The sequence below is a fragment of the Neoarius graeffei genome, chromosome 1, assembly GCF_027579695.1.
Source record: "Neoarius graeffei isolate fNeoGra1 chromosome 1, fNeoGra1.pri, whole genome shotgun sequence".
NCBI lineage: Eukaryota > Metazoa > Chordata > Actinopteri > Siluriformes > Ariidae > Neoarius > Neoarius graeffei.
The window spans coordinates 126,586,846-126,599,754 of NC_083569.1; the positions used below are offsets into that span (position 1 = coordinate 126,586,846).

The window sequence follows — 12,909 nt, forward strand, 5'->3', positions numbered from 1 at the left end:
GCCCAATCTCAAAAGAATTCCAAGGTGCATATGAGTTATGTAATACGGTAAGTGATCATAATAATTTGTATTATACCATAATTTAGCTGTTTGGTAATTTATTATTAAGCACCAAAATTAATAGTAGTAATTAATGAGACCGATTCAATGAGACTGATTTAATGAGATTATTAACGAGACTGATTTAATGAGATTGATCACTTAACACCAACTGCCCCTACATTAATCATGAATAGGCAGTCAAAACAGTTGACCTACTTTCCAGACTTTCCAGAGGATTTTTCAGAAAATATACAAAAATAGTACCATATACAAATGCTTAGTTTATATTGAAGGAGTTGGATAATCAAAGTTTTTATTGGCTTAAAAGTTTGATAAAAGGTGTCTGTTGATAGGGTTAAAGGTTCATTCCAGTCATCATGTGCCCACATAGCCAATTAATGGCCTGAAGTAGGACGTACCAAATGGTAATTTTGTCCCGAAGCCATATTTGGGGCCCTCCTGTACCCCCACCAAACCTCTGAGTGCCCTGAAACTCTCCAAGTACACAGTAGAGTTCCCAAATATGATAAATCAGTTGAAACCCCATCAACATAAAAACTTTCCAAGATATGGACCCCCAAAATGTCAAAAAAATTATTGTCATTAAAAAAAATCCACTTTTAAGGGGTTAATATCTATAAAGTTAGTAAGCCTGTGCTATTTTTAGGTGCAGAATCACAGACAGGGCCAGAATACATAGATATAGCAATTTACAGGTCTATATCCCCCTTAGAACAAAAAATATGGGCCTCCAAAAATGCTTGCAAATTAAGTGCGCAATTTCCAGACCCCAAAAGTGGGCGTGGCACCCAAACTTTGAAGGGCCATAACTCAAAAAACGTTCGAGCTAGGAAGCTAAAATTTTGGATTCTTTCATTTGACATCATAAGGCACTAAGAAAATAAAAATAAGGCAAATTGAAGAGGTGTCACTGGGGAGGTTTTGGGCATTTGTGTGAATTGACATGGAATGACCCAGTTGCAAAATAAGAATTTCATTACCCAATAATAAAGCGCTGTGTCTGTTATTGTGTATATGACAAATAAACATCTTGAATCTTGAACCTGGTTATAGCAACTCATACCCCACGCCAATATCTATCTTGACTGTAATTTTGTCACCATTCTCTCCCCCTAACTTACTGTACTGGCTCTGATGCATCGAACTCTGTCTCCACATCTTTTTCCCTTTCTAAAGGCCAATTTATGCTGACAACGCAGTCCTCACAGATGGCGTCTGCGTAGCCCCCCACCTTCGCAGACGCTCTGCGCGCACCTCCCAAAAACTGTGACCACCGCAGAAGCCTCGCAGACAGCGTCACAGACAAGAGGGCTCTGATTGGTCCACTCTACATCCGCTGTACACGCACTTCCGCTTCCCTACTTTTCCCGTTTGGTTTGTTTTCACGACCGCCATTTTTAAAAACACGAGCGAAGATGAAGCAGCACGAAGAACAGTTGATCGAGGAAGTATGTACATCTATACGACTCCAGTTCTAGTCATTATAAGTAACTGGAGGATAAACACTCCACTAACCACACCCACCAACTACTCCTAGCGATTTCGCACCCCCTTGCGTTGTGGCGGTGAATAACATCGCGCACGTCTATTACTCCCTGCTCAACGATAAATTACAGCTGTCTGCGAAAAGCTATCTGCGAAAGCCTTGTTGCAAGAGCATGCAGAGGCCTTAAGCCTGCCTCTCTCTCTTCTTTGGTTCACTCCATCTCATTTTTTTCTCTCAATGTTTAGTGTATTTCAACGTGTTGTGTCTTTATATGTTGGCTCGTATGTCCTGTCTATTTTTGTTCAATATGTCTACAGGCTGAATTTCAATAATCTCACTTTTGTTAAAGATGTATTCATATTACCACAATCAGCTCCATTAGCTTTTCTTGACAACAATGGCAGCTGTTTGTGCTCCGCTCAAAGGCAATTAGCTCCGTTAGCGTTTTAGCTCAGCTTAATGGGTGATTCTCATGAAGACCTTCACATTAACAAAGTTTTTCACCTCATTTCAATATTTTTTCAAGTTGAGAGCCTAAAATAGAGAGTGTGAACTTTACTATGTTGATCTTTTTTTAATGGAAAAATATTTTAATGGAATTTTATTCGTATTTGAGGCTTACATGATCCAGAATAATTCTCATCACCGTTACAGTAAATGATGAAGCTAGATCATGAGTTAAAACATTTTTTTGATAATTTATTTCATATTTCCACAAAATATCCCATTAAATGAACAGTACAGTCCATGACAATTACTTTTTTTTTTACATTTATTTATTGCCCTCACACTGCATGGTAATGCCTCCTATTGAGTAACGGTAATGAGATATTCTTGGCTAATTTCACAAATAACCTGAAATGCTAGCATGCTAGCAACCTATAACTTTGCCACACGTTAAAGCCTTATATTGTGATAATAATCATAAAATAATATATTTTTTTATTTTTAAAAGTAATGAGTATTAAACCATAATGGTAATGATAATAGACAGTGTAACTGAGGACAGATTTAGCAACATTAACATAAATATCACAAAGTAAGAGAAGAGTGAGCAACTGACCGTGTCTCCATTTTGAATCTTGTATCTCAAGTGATGCATCATGGGATAGCTGATCAATTTAAAGGCACGGTGTGCTTTTTATCTCATCTCATCATCTCTAGCCGCTTTATCCTTCTACAGGGTCGCAGGCAAGCTGGAGCCTATCCCAGCTGACTACGGGCGAAAGGCGGGGTACACCCTGGACAAGTCGCCAGGTCATCACAGGGCTGACACATAGACACAGACAACCATTCACACTCACATTCACACCTACGCTCAATTTAGAGTCATCGGTTAACCTAACCTGCATGTCTTTGGACTGTGGGGGAAACCGGAGCACCCGGAGGAAACCCACGCGGACACGGGGAGAACATGCAAACTCCACACAGAAAGGCCCCTCGCCGGCCCCGGGGCTCGAACCCAGGACCTTCTTGCTGTGAGGCGACAGCGCTAACCACTACACCACCGTGCCGGCCTTGTGCTTTTTATAGGGGGGTGAAATCATGAAACGGTAATGAGAAACATTTGGTGTGGACAGTTATTTTGTTTAAAATCAAGTACTTTTTGTTCAACACAAAAATATTAATATTATGCATAAATATAGACGTTTTAAAATAAAACTTTACACTTTTTTATACAATTAGGAATTTTTATATGATTTAAAGTAAACATTAAAAAAAGGGATGCGGACACAACGGTAATGAGAATTTCCATAGATTTTTTGTTTAATTGATATAAAAATTAGTTTATATGATGAAAACCATTTGTCCATACAGTGCTCCCTATTTTCTTTACACAAAATATCAGAGTTTATGTGAATTAAGCATTGATTTTGGAAAATGCGTCCTGGACATGTTCACTGCAGCTTCATGAGAATCACCCTGTTCTCGTATAGAAACAAACCAACTGTAAAATCACCAGAGAGTAATATCTAGCTTCAATAATCTCACTTTTGTTAAAGATGTATTCATATTACCACAGTTAGCACTGTTAGCTTGGCTCAATGTTTTTATACAGAAAAAGCACGGTCACTGCGTTAGCTTTTACCGCGGCTAAACATGCTTTTATATAAACACACCGACCATAAATAATTAAATACATTTCCGGAATAACGACAGAACAATATCTAGCTTCAATGATTTCACTTTTCTTTTACAATTTAAGTATGCTAATATCTGTTAGCTATAAGAAATAAACCGTACACTTGCTATGACTTGCTAAGATGCTACGATGAAATTTTCGCCAAAATTTCATTTTTCACCTCATCCTGTCTTTCTTTTATAATGAAGTGTTGGTGACTTGCGAGGAAGTTGCAATTTAGAAGAAAAAAGAAAGCGATGGAAATGAACTTGCAGTGAAGATTTAAATACTTTCAATATACAACTAAGCAGGTTAGCCAAACTACAACTCTCTCCTGAGTGGATAAATAGTGCACTATCTAGGGTGCACACGGCATTATTTCATACTGAACGGAGGTCCTAAAACAGTAAAGTGGAGATATATTTGGGATTCGACCGCACACCTTCAGTTCAACTTACCTCAGGGTTTTAAATCCTCAGAGCCAGACACAATAACGTGTTTATATTTTTATAACTCGAGGGGCTAAAGCGGCTCAGACGAGCAGCGGGTTTTTAATTTTTCCCTCGTCTTGTTCTTCTCCAATGTTTACTGGCGGTTGGAGAAGCAGCTACTGGACGCGTTAGCGCCACCACCTGGACTGGAGCGGAGTTTCAGGGTGGAGGACGCCTATCCCAGCCCAACCCAAAAGCCAATCAGTGCGTTTACATGCACAGAAAATCGAATTTCTGCCGTTGCTCGACTGAAATCGAAGTTCTAAATGCCATGGAAACACCTTAGCTCGGCTGAAATTGAACCGAACTTGATTTCTCGTAATCGAGCTACGCGACCTAGATTATGCGATTTCTGCCGAGCTACTTAGTGCATGTAAACCCTATCGAGCTACATAGTCGAGCTACTTACTTCAGCACTGCCCCTTCCGGGAGTGACGAGACCACAAGCGGGAAACACAACAGCCTCGGTCGGCATGACACTTCACCTTAGCCGCCACTTTAGTAGGAACACTTGTGTCTGGGCATGTACGCACCCAGGGGCGCCGCTAGGGGGGGAAAGTTAGGACGATTCTAAGGGCCTGGCACTGACAGGGGGGCCTGTGAGGGATATTAATATTATTTTAATAGTATTGCCTTGTGTAAGTTTTTGAAATAAAATATTTCATTTCATCTGTTAAAATATGCAAATTATACATGGTTATGATTTGCTATAACATTTTTCTTGAATTATTTTTGATATTGTCATTTCACCCCTCCACCCTTTTTACTAATGGTACAGTGTGATTCTGGGCGCGGGACAGTGAAATGTGTAGCTCCGTGTGTGCGCAGCGCCACTATTGAGGTATTTCACCCACGTGACCAAGTCATGTGATGCTGCCATTTTGGACGGCACGTCTAGAATCAGTTTGAATGCGAGGAAGGCGACAAATGAAAAACATAAAAGAAAAAGGAGCGAGATGCAGAAAACACCTTCACTATCCAGCGACGTAGGGCCTTTACAGGGCGAGCAGAGGGAGAGGTATTTGCAAAAATTGAGGTTAGCAGGCTTAGAGAACGACGTTTACCTTCTTCCACCAGGATTGTTCACTGACGTACGGAAGTACACGAAGCCCTCGTCTTTACCTGACTTCAGCCCATATGATCTGTATACCTATGTCGTTAAAGACCCATCGCCATACACAGGTATTGATCTGAAAGCGTATAAGAGTTTAGATGCCTATTTGTGTCAGGCTGGGTAACATGCCTACATCAGCGGGTCGTCCCTGAAGCCGGTGGTCGCCATCTTATTACAGCTAAGGTTTGTTCACATTTTCATTTGCTTTCGGTCCTCAGGATAAACAAAATGTTATTAAATGTCATTGAAATAACTTCTTAGTCTGTTGAGACATGGCCCGTTATAAATTTGCTGTTACCAGGCAATGACTAAGAACTGTATTATTAGGGTCGGTGTAGTTGTAGCAGTGCAGTAGCAGCTAGCTGTTAGCACTAGCTAATGTCAACAACAGTAGCTAGTATGTTACTGTAGCAATGTTTACGTTCAGTCATTTGGATGACTGTTAAAACCTTTCAGTCTCAAGTTTTTCCTTTACTGGATTTACTAGTTTACTGAGCTAGCGCGCTCGGGCCAAGCTGGGAGCTAGCGCGCTCGGGCCAAGCTGGGAGCTAGCGCGCTCGGGCCAAGCTGGGAGCTAGCGCGCTCGGGCCAAGCTGGGAGCTAGCGCGCTCGGGCCAAGCTGGGAGCTAGCGCGCTCGGGCCAAGCTGGGAGCTAGCGAGCTCGGGCCAAGCTGGGAGCTAGCGAGCTCGGGCCAAGCTGGGGGCTAGCGCGCTCGGGCCAAGCTGGGAGCTAGCGCGCTCGGGCCAAGCAGGATTTGAGTCCCTGGTGGTGTAGTGTGTTACTGATAACAGTAACAGTGTGTTAGCCTTTGTTATTTTGGTCCCAGCTCTCTGCAGGTCATTCACTAGGTCCCCCCCGTGTGGTTCTGGGATTTTTGCTCACCGTTCTTGTGATTATTTTGACCCCACGGGGTGAGATCTTGTGTGGAGCCCCAGATCAAGGGAGATCATCAGTGGTCTTGTATGGCTTCCATTTTCTAATAATTGCTCCCACAGTTGATTTCTTCACACCAAGCTGCTTACCTATTGCAGATTCAGTCTTCCCAGCCTGGTGCAGGTCTACAATCTTTGTTTCTGGTGTCCATTGACAGCTCTTTGGTCTTGGCCAAGCCCCCAGCTTGGCCCGAGCGCGCTAGCTCCCAGCTTGGCCCGAGCGCGCTAGCTCCCGGCTTGGCCCGAGCGCGCTAGCTCCCGGCTTGGCCCGAGCGCGCTAGCTCCCGGCTTGGCCCGAGCGCGCTAGCTCCCAGCTTGGCCGGTGCGCACTAGCTCCCAGCTTGGCCCGAGCGCGCTAGCTCAGTAAACTAGTAAATCCAGTAAAGAAAAAACTTGAGACTGAAAGGTTTTAACAGTCATCCAAATGACTGAACGTAAACATTGCTACAGTAACATACCAGCTACCGTTGTTGACATTAGCTAGCTTGACGTTCAAAATGGCGGACACCGGGGCGTCACGTGACCCTGTGACGTCAGGTGAAATACCTCAATTAGCGCAGCTTAGAGCAGCTGTCAGTTTTTTGATGTGTGCAGCAGAGGTGAACATTCTAGGAGTTGCTAAGCAGGAGCAGGTGTGATGAATTATGAAGTCCGGATATCACACTGTGTGTGAAAAAAATCACCTTTTTTCATAGGTATCTTTATTGTATAATTAAGTCTAGATGTTTTGCCATTGTTCATGTGTGGATTTGTTGATATTGTTAAGTATTTAACTTTAATATTTTGCACATTAGCTGTGGTCAGAGATCTCACACTCATTATCTGTAGCCGCTTTATCCTGTTCTACAGGGTCGCAGGGAAGCTGGAGCCTATCCCAGCTAACTACGGGTGAAAGGCGGGGTACACCCTGGACAAGTCGCCAGGTCATCACAGGGCTGACACATAGACACAGACAACCATTCACACTCACATTCACACCTACGGTCAATTTAGAGTCATCAGTTAACCTAACCTGCATGTCTTTGGACTGTGGGGGAAACCGGAGCACCCGGAGGAAACCCACGCGGACACGGGGAGAACATGCAAACTCCACACAGAAAGGCCCTCACTGGCCACGGGGCTCGAACCCGGACCTTCTTGCTGTGAGGCGACAGCGCTAACCACTACACCACCGTGCCGCCGGTGGTCAGAGATATCATTGCTATTGTTCATCTCGTCTCGTCTTGTCTTCTTCCGCTTATCCAGGACCGGGTCGCGGAGGCAGCAGTCTAAGCATGGAAGCCCAAACTTCCCTTTCCCCAGACACCTCGGCCAGCTCCTCGGGAAGAACACTGAGGCGTTCCCAGGCCAGCCGAGAGACATAGTCCCTCCAGCATGTCCTGGATCTTCCCCGGGGCCTCCTCCCAGGGGGACATGCCTGGAACACCTCCCCAGGGAGGCGTCCAGGAGGCATCCGAAAAAGATGCCCGAGCCACCTCAGCTGGTTCCTCTCGATGTGGAGGAGCAGCGGCTCTACTCCGAGCTCCTCCCGAGTGACTGTGCTTCTCACCCTATCTCTAAGGGAGCGCCCAGCCACCCTGCGAAGGAAACTCATTTCAGCCACTTGTATCCGCGATCTTGTTCTTTCTGTCATTACCCAAAGCTCATGAACAGAGGTGAGAGTCGGAACGTAGATCGACAGGTAAATTGAGAGCTTCGCCTTTTGGCTCAGCTCCTTCTTCACCACGACAGACCGGTAAAGCGACCGCATCACTGCGGAGGCTGCACCGATCCGCCTGTCGATCTCACGCTCCATCCTTCCCTCACTCGTGAACAAGATCCCGAGATACTTAAACTCCTCCACTTGAGGCAGGACTTCTCCACCAACCTGGAGAGGGCAAGCCACCCTTTTCCGGTCGAGAACCATGGCCTCGGACTTGGAGGTGCTGATTCTCATCCCAGCCGCTTCACACTCGACTGCAAACCGCCCGAGTGCATGCTGAAGGTCCTGGTTTGAAGAAGCCAACAGGACAACATCATCCGCAAAAAGCAGAGATGAAATCCTGTGGTTCCCAAACAGGATTCCTTCCGGCCCCTGGCTGCGCCTAGAAATTCTGTCCATAAAAATTATGAACAGAACTGGTGACAAAGGGCAGCCCTGCCGGAGTCCAACATGCACTGGGAACAGGTCTGACTTACTGCCGGCAATGCGAACCAGACTCCTGCTCCGTTCGTACAGGGACCGGACAGCCCTTAGCAAAGAGCCCCGAACCCCATACTCCCGAAGCACCCCCCACAGAATACCACGGGGGACACGGTCGAATGCCTTCTCCAGATCCACAAAGCACATGTGGACTGGTTGGGCAAACTCCCATGAACCCTCGAGCACCCTATGAAGGGTATAGAGCTGGTCCAGTTTTCCGCGACCAGGACGAAAACCGCATTGTTCCTCCTGGATCCGAGGTTCAACTATTGGTCGAATTCTCCTCTCCAGTACCCTGGAGTAAACTTTCCCTGGGAGGCTGAGAAGTGTGATTCCCCTATAATTGGAGCACACTCTCCGGTCCCCTTTCTTAAAAAGAGGGACCACCACCCCAGTCTGCCACTCCAGAGGCACTGTCCCCGACCGCCACGCGATGTTGCAGAGGCGTGTCAACCAAGACAGCCCCACAACATCCAGAGACTTGAGATACTCAGGGCGGATCTCATCCACCCCCGGTGCCTTGCCACCGAGGAGCTTGCAAACCACCTCAGTGACTTCGGCTTGGGTAATGGACGAGTCCACCTCTGAGTCATCAGCCTCAGTCTCCTCAGTGGAAGACATGACGGTGGGATTGAGGAGATCCTTAAAGTATTCCTTCCACCGCCCGACAATGTCCCCAGTCGAGGTCAACAGCTCCCCACCCGCGCTGTAAACAGTGTTGGCAGAGTACTGCTTCCCCCTCCTGAGGCGCCGGACGGTTTGCCAGAATTTCTTCAAGGCCGACCGATAGTCATTCTCCATGGCCTCCCCGAACTCCTCCCAGTTCTGAGTTTTTGCCTCCGCAACTGCCTGAGCTGCAGCACGCCTGGCCTGCCGATACCCGTCGGCTGCCTCAGGAGTCCCGGAGGTCAACATGGCCCAATAGGACTCCTTCTTCAGCTTGACGGCATCCCTTACTTCCGGTGTCCACCACCGGGTTCAGGGATTGCCGCCACGACAGGCACCGGAGACCTTGAGGCCACAGCTCCGAACAGCTGCGTCCACAGTGGAGGTAGAGAACATGGTCCACTCAGACTCAATGTCCCCCGCCTCCCTCGGAAGCTGGGAAAAGCTCTCCCGGAGGTGGGAGTTAAAGACCTCCCTAACAGACTGCTCGGCCAGACGTTCCCAGCAGACCCTCACCATACGTTTGGGCCTGCCAGGTCTGTCCAGCTTCCTCCTCCGCCAGCGGATCCAACTCACCACCAGGTGGTGATCAGCTATTGTTCATGTGTGGATTTATTGATACTGTTGCTAAGTATTTAACTTGAATATTTGAACATTTGCTGTGTTTTCTAATAAATGTGTGATGCCTAAAAGAAACCAAAAACACTTAGTGGATTTCTTGCAGTGCACTATGTAACTATATCAAAAAACTAGTGTAGTTATTCGTCAAGGCATACATTTGATCACATACAATAAGTCAATAAATGGAGGAAACAAAGGAATACATTTTGTAATCCTGATTATTGATGATGTTTGCTGGAGGGCTCTGGAGTATCCATAATGTGCATACAGAATGTTATAAATCCATACTGATACAGTGATGCATGCAATTTCTCTCAACACAAACATTTGGATTGAATGAACTCCATAGGCTACTGAGTGGCCTCATAATAGTTGCTCATAAAAGAAAAAAAAAATATATATATATATATATATATATCTTCCATAAATATCATTTTTAAGGCAATAGAAGCATACCTGACCCACTGAAATGTATTAATTAATTTCATTTCGGTCTATGTTGAAAACGCATCTAATGAAAAGATCCTACCTGTTGTGTCACTCTGTTTTGCCTTGGCCCACTTCAGTACCTCACAGTGACTATCAAGAGACAAAGAAGTGAACTCCAAATGAAGCTAGGTATGTAGTTAGCGTGCGTGTGCGCATGCACACACACACAATTCCAATTGAAGTTTTATCCAATAATGTTACTCCAACACCAAACTGATGACGTTTCAACTAAATGTTGCCAGATAACAAAATCTATCAATTTCATGTGTTAATAGTTTATTTTGGTCAGATTATGCATACTAGGTTTGCCCCATTCCATGCACAAAAATAAAGGACACCCATCATAGCAGGTCGCCGCTACTAGGGGCCACAACCACCACGAGCCCAGTGACGCAGCAGTGGAGGTAAATCATAACTTAAATCATGGTCTCAAGAAAGTATTAAGGTTCATACTGAATATTTGAAGTGCTTTATTACCAATGGACATGAGAAATAAACTGAATGTTTATCCAAGGTGGCTTTACAATTATAGGGAACAAATAAATAAATAATAAAGTCCACCAAACAGAGGCCAGGATGTCATTCCAATGGTGTAGCAGCCACAGTCCCATGAAAAGGAGCATGAAAATAAGTCCCACACTGCCAGCACAGCCGCCGGCAACATCACTCGGACCACGACGCCAAGCACTAAAGCACAGAGCGCTGGACAACCACAATGTTAAAATGAGCAACGAGCTCACTGCAATCCATAGCTAGGAGCACAGGCATCACCCACGGTGAACCAAGGCCTGGAGGGAACCAACGCCCAAAACTGGGTCCAGAGCTACACCACAACCAGTGGACAAAAACACTCAAACAAAAACAAACTACACAAACACACACACAAAAGAAAAAAATAAAAAATAAATAAAAAAGAGATTGATTGATTCCGAACAGTAAAGAAGATATAAAAACAAACAAAAAAAAAAACAAAAAAATAAAAAAATAAAAAATGCAATCATCAAAACATCATCATAAACAAACAGAATAGCGTAGCCACAAGGCAATAACATAATAATGTTCGGAAAGGATTAGGAAGAAGTAAATAACTTATCAAATCCTAACCCTCTATACCACCGCTAATCAAACGTCACTTTCCACCATAATAAACTATATATACGAAAGAAAGCAAAATAAAAAACAATACCAACATACCAAGACATACAAACATGGTATAATATCGACCAAATCAAATCATATATACAAATACTTAGGTTATGCATATATACACACATACTGTACAATACATATATACAGTACATACATATACACATATACACATACCTATAACTATACACATCCAAACGTACACAGACACCCATATCATAATTATGCATATTATGCTTTTATATATATATATATATATATATATATATATATATATATATATATATATATATATACAACCCTGATTCCAAAAGTACAAATTGTAAATAAAAACGGAATGCAATGATGTGGAAGTTTCAAAATTCCATATTTTATTCAGAATAGAACATAGATGACATATCAAATGTGTAAACTGAGAAAATGTATCATTTAAAGAAAAAAATTAGGTGATTTTAAATTTCATGACAACAACACATCTCAAAAAAGTTGGGACAAGGCCATGTTTCCCACTGTGAGACATCCCCTTTTCTCTTTACAACAGTCTGTAAACGTCTGGGGACTGAGGAGACAAGTTGCTCAAGTTTAGGGATAGGAATGTTAACCCATTCTTGTCTAATGTAGGATTCTAGTTGCTCAACTGTCTTAGGTCTTTTTTGTCATAGCTTCCGTTTTATGATGCGCCAAATGTTTTCTATGGGTGAAAGATCTGGACTGCAGGCTGGCCAGTTCAGTACCCGGACCCTTCTTCTACGCAGCCATGATACTGTAATTGATGCAGTATGTGGTTTGGCATTGTCATGTTGGAAAATGCAAGGTCTTCCCTGAAAGAGACGTCATCTGGATGGGAGCATATGTTGCTCTAGAACCTGGATATACCTTTCAGCATTGATGGTGTCTTTCCAGATGTGTAAGCTGCCCATGCCACACGCACTAATGCAACCCCATACCATCAGAGATGCAGGCTTCTGAACTGAGTGCTGATAACAACTTGGGTCGTCCTTCTCCTCTTTAGTCCGAATGACACGGCGTCCCTGATTTCCATAAAGAACTTCAAATTTTGATTCGCCTGACCACAGAACAGTTTTCCACTTTGCCACAGTCCATTTTAAATGAGCCTTGGCCCAGAGAAGACGTCTGCGCTTCTGGATCATGTTTAGATACGGCTTCTTCTTTGAACTATAGAGCTTTAGCTGCCAACGGCGGATGGCATGGTGAATTGTGTTCACAGATAATGTTCTCTGGAAATATTCCTGAGCCCATTTTGTGATTTCCAATACAGAAGCATGCCTGTATGTGATGCAGTGCCGTCTAAGGGCCCGAAGATCACGGGCACCCAGTATGGTTTTCCGGCCTTGACCCTTACGCACAGAGATTCTTCCAGATTCTCTGAATCTTTTGATGATATTATGCACTGTAGATGATGATATGTTCAAACTCTTTGCAATTTTACACTGTCGAACTCCTTTCTGATATTGCTCCACTATTTGTCGGCGCAGAATTAGGGGGATTGGTGATCCTCTTCCCATCTTTACTTCTGAGAGCCGCTGCCACTCCAAGATGCTCTTTTTATACCCAGTCATGTTAATGACTTATTGC

At 44.2% G+C, this 12,909-nt stretch overlaps 1 protein-coding gene across 1 annotated transcript in view; it reads right to left on the reverse strand.

Annotated features, from left to right (window-relative positions):
* Nucleotides 1–4,249, reverse strand: part of LOC132883318 (histone-lysine N-methyltransferase PRDM9-like) — an 83,990-nt gene extending 79,741 nt beyond the window's left edge. Inside the window, exon 1 of the mRNA XM_060916777.1 lies at nucleotides 4,130–4,249. The gene's annotated coding sequence lies outside the window, so the exon portion shown is untranslated. The remainder of the gene's footprint in view (nucleotides 1–4,129) is intronic.
* Between the last annotated feature and the right edge of the window lie 8,660 nt (nucleotides 4,250–12,909).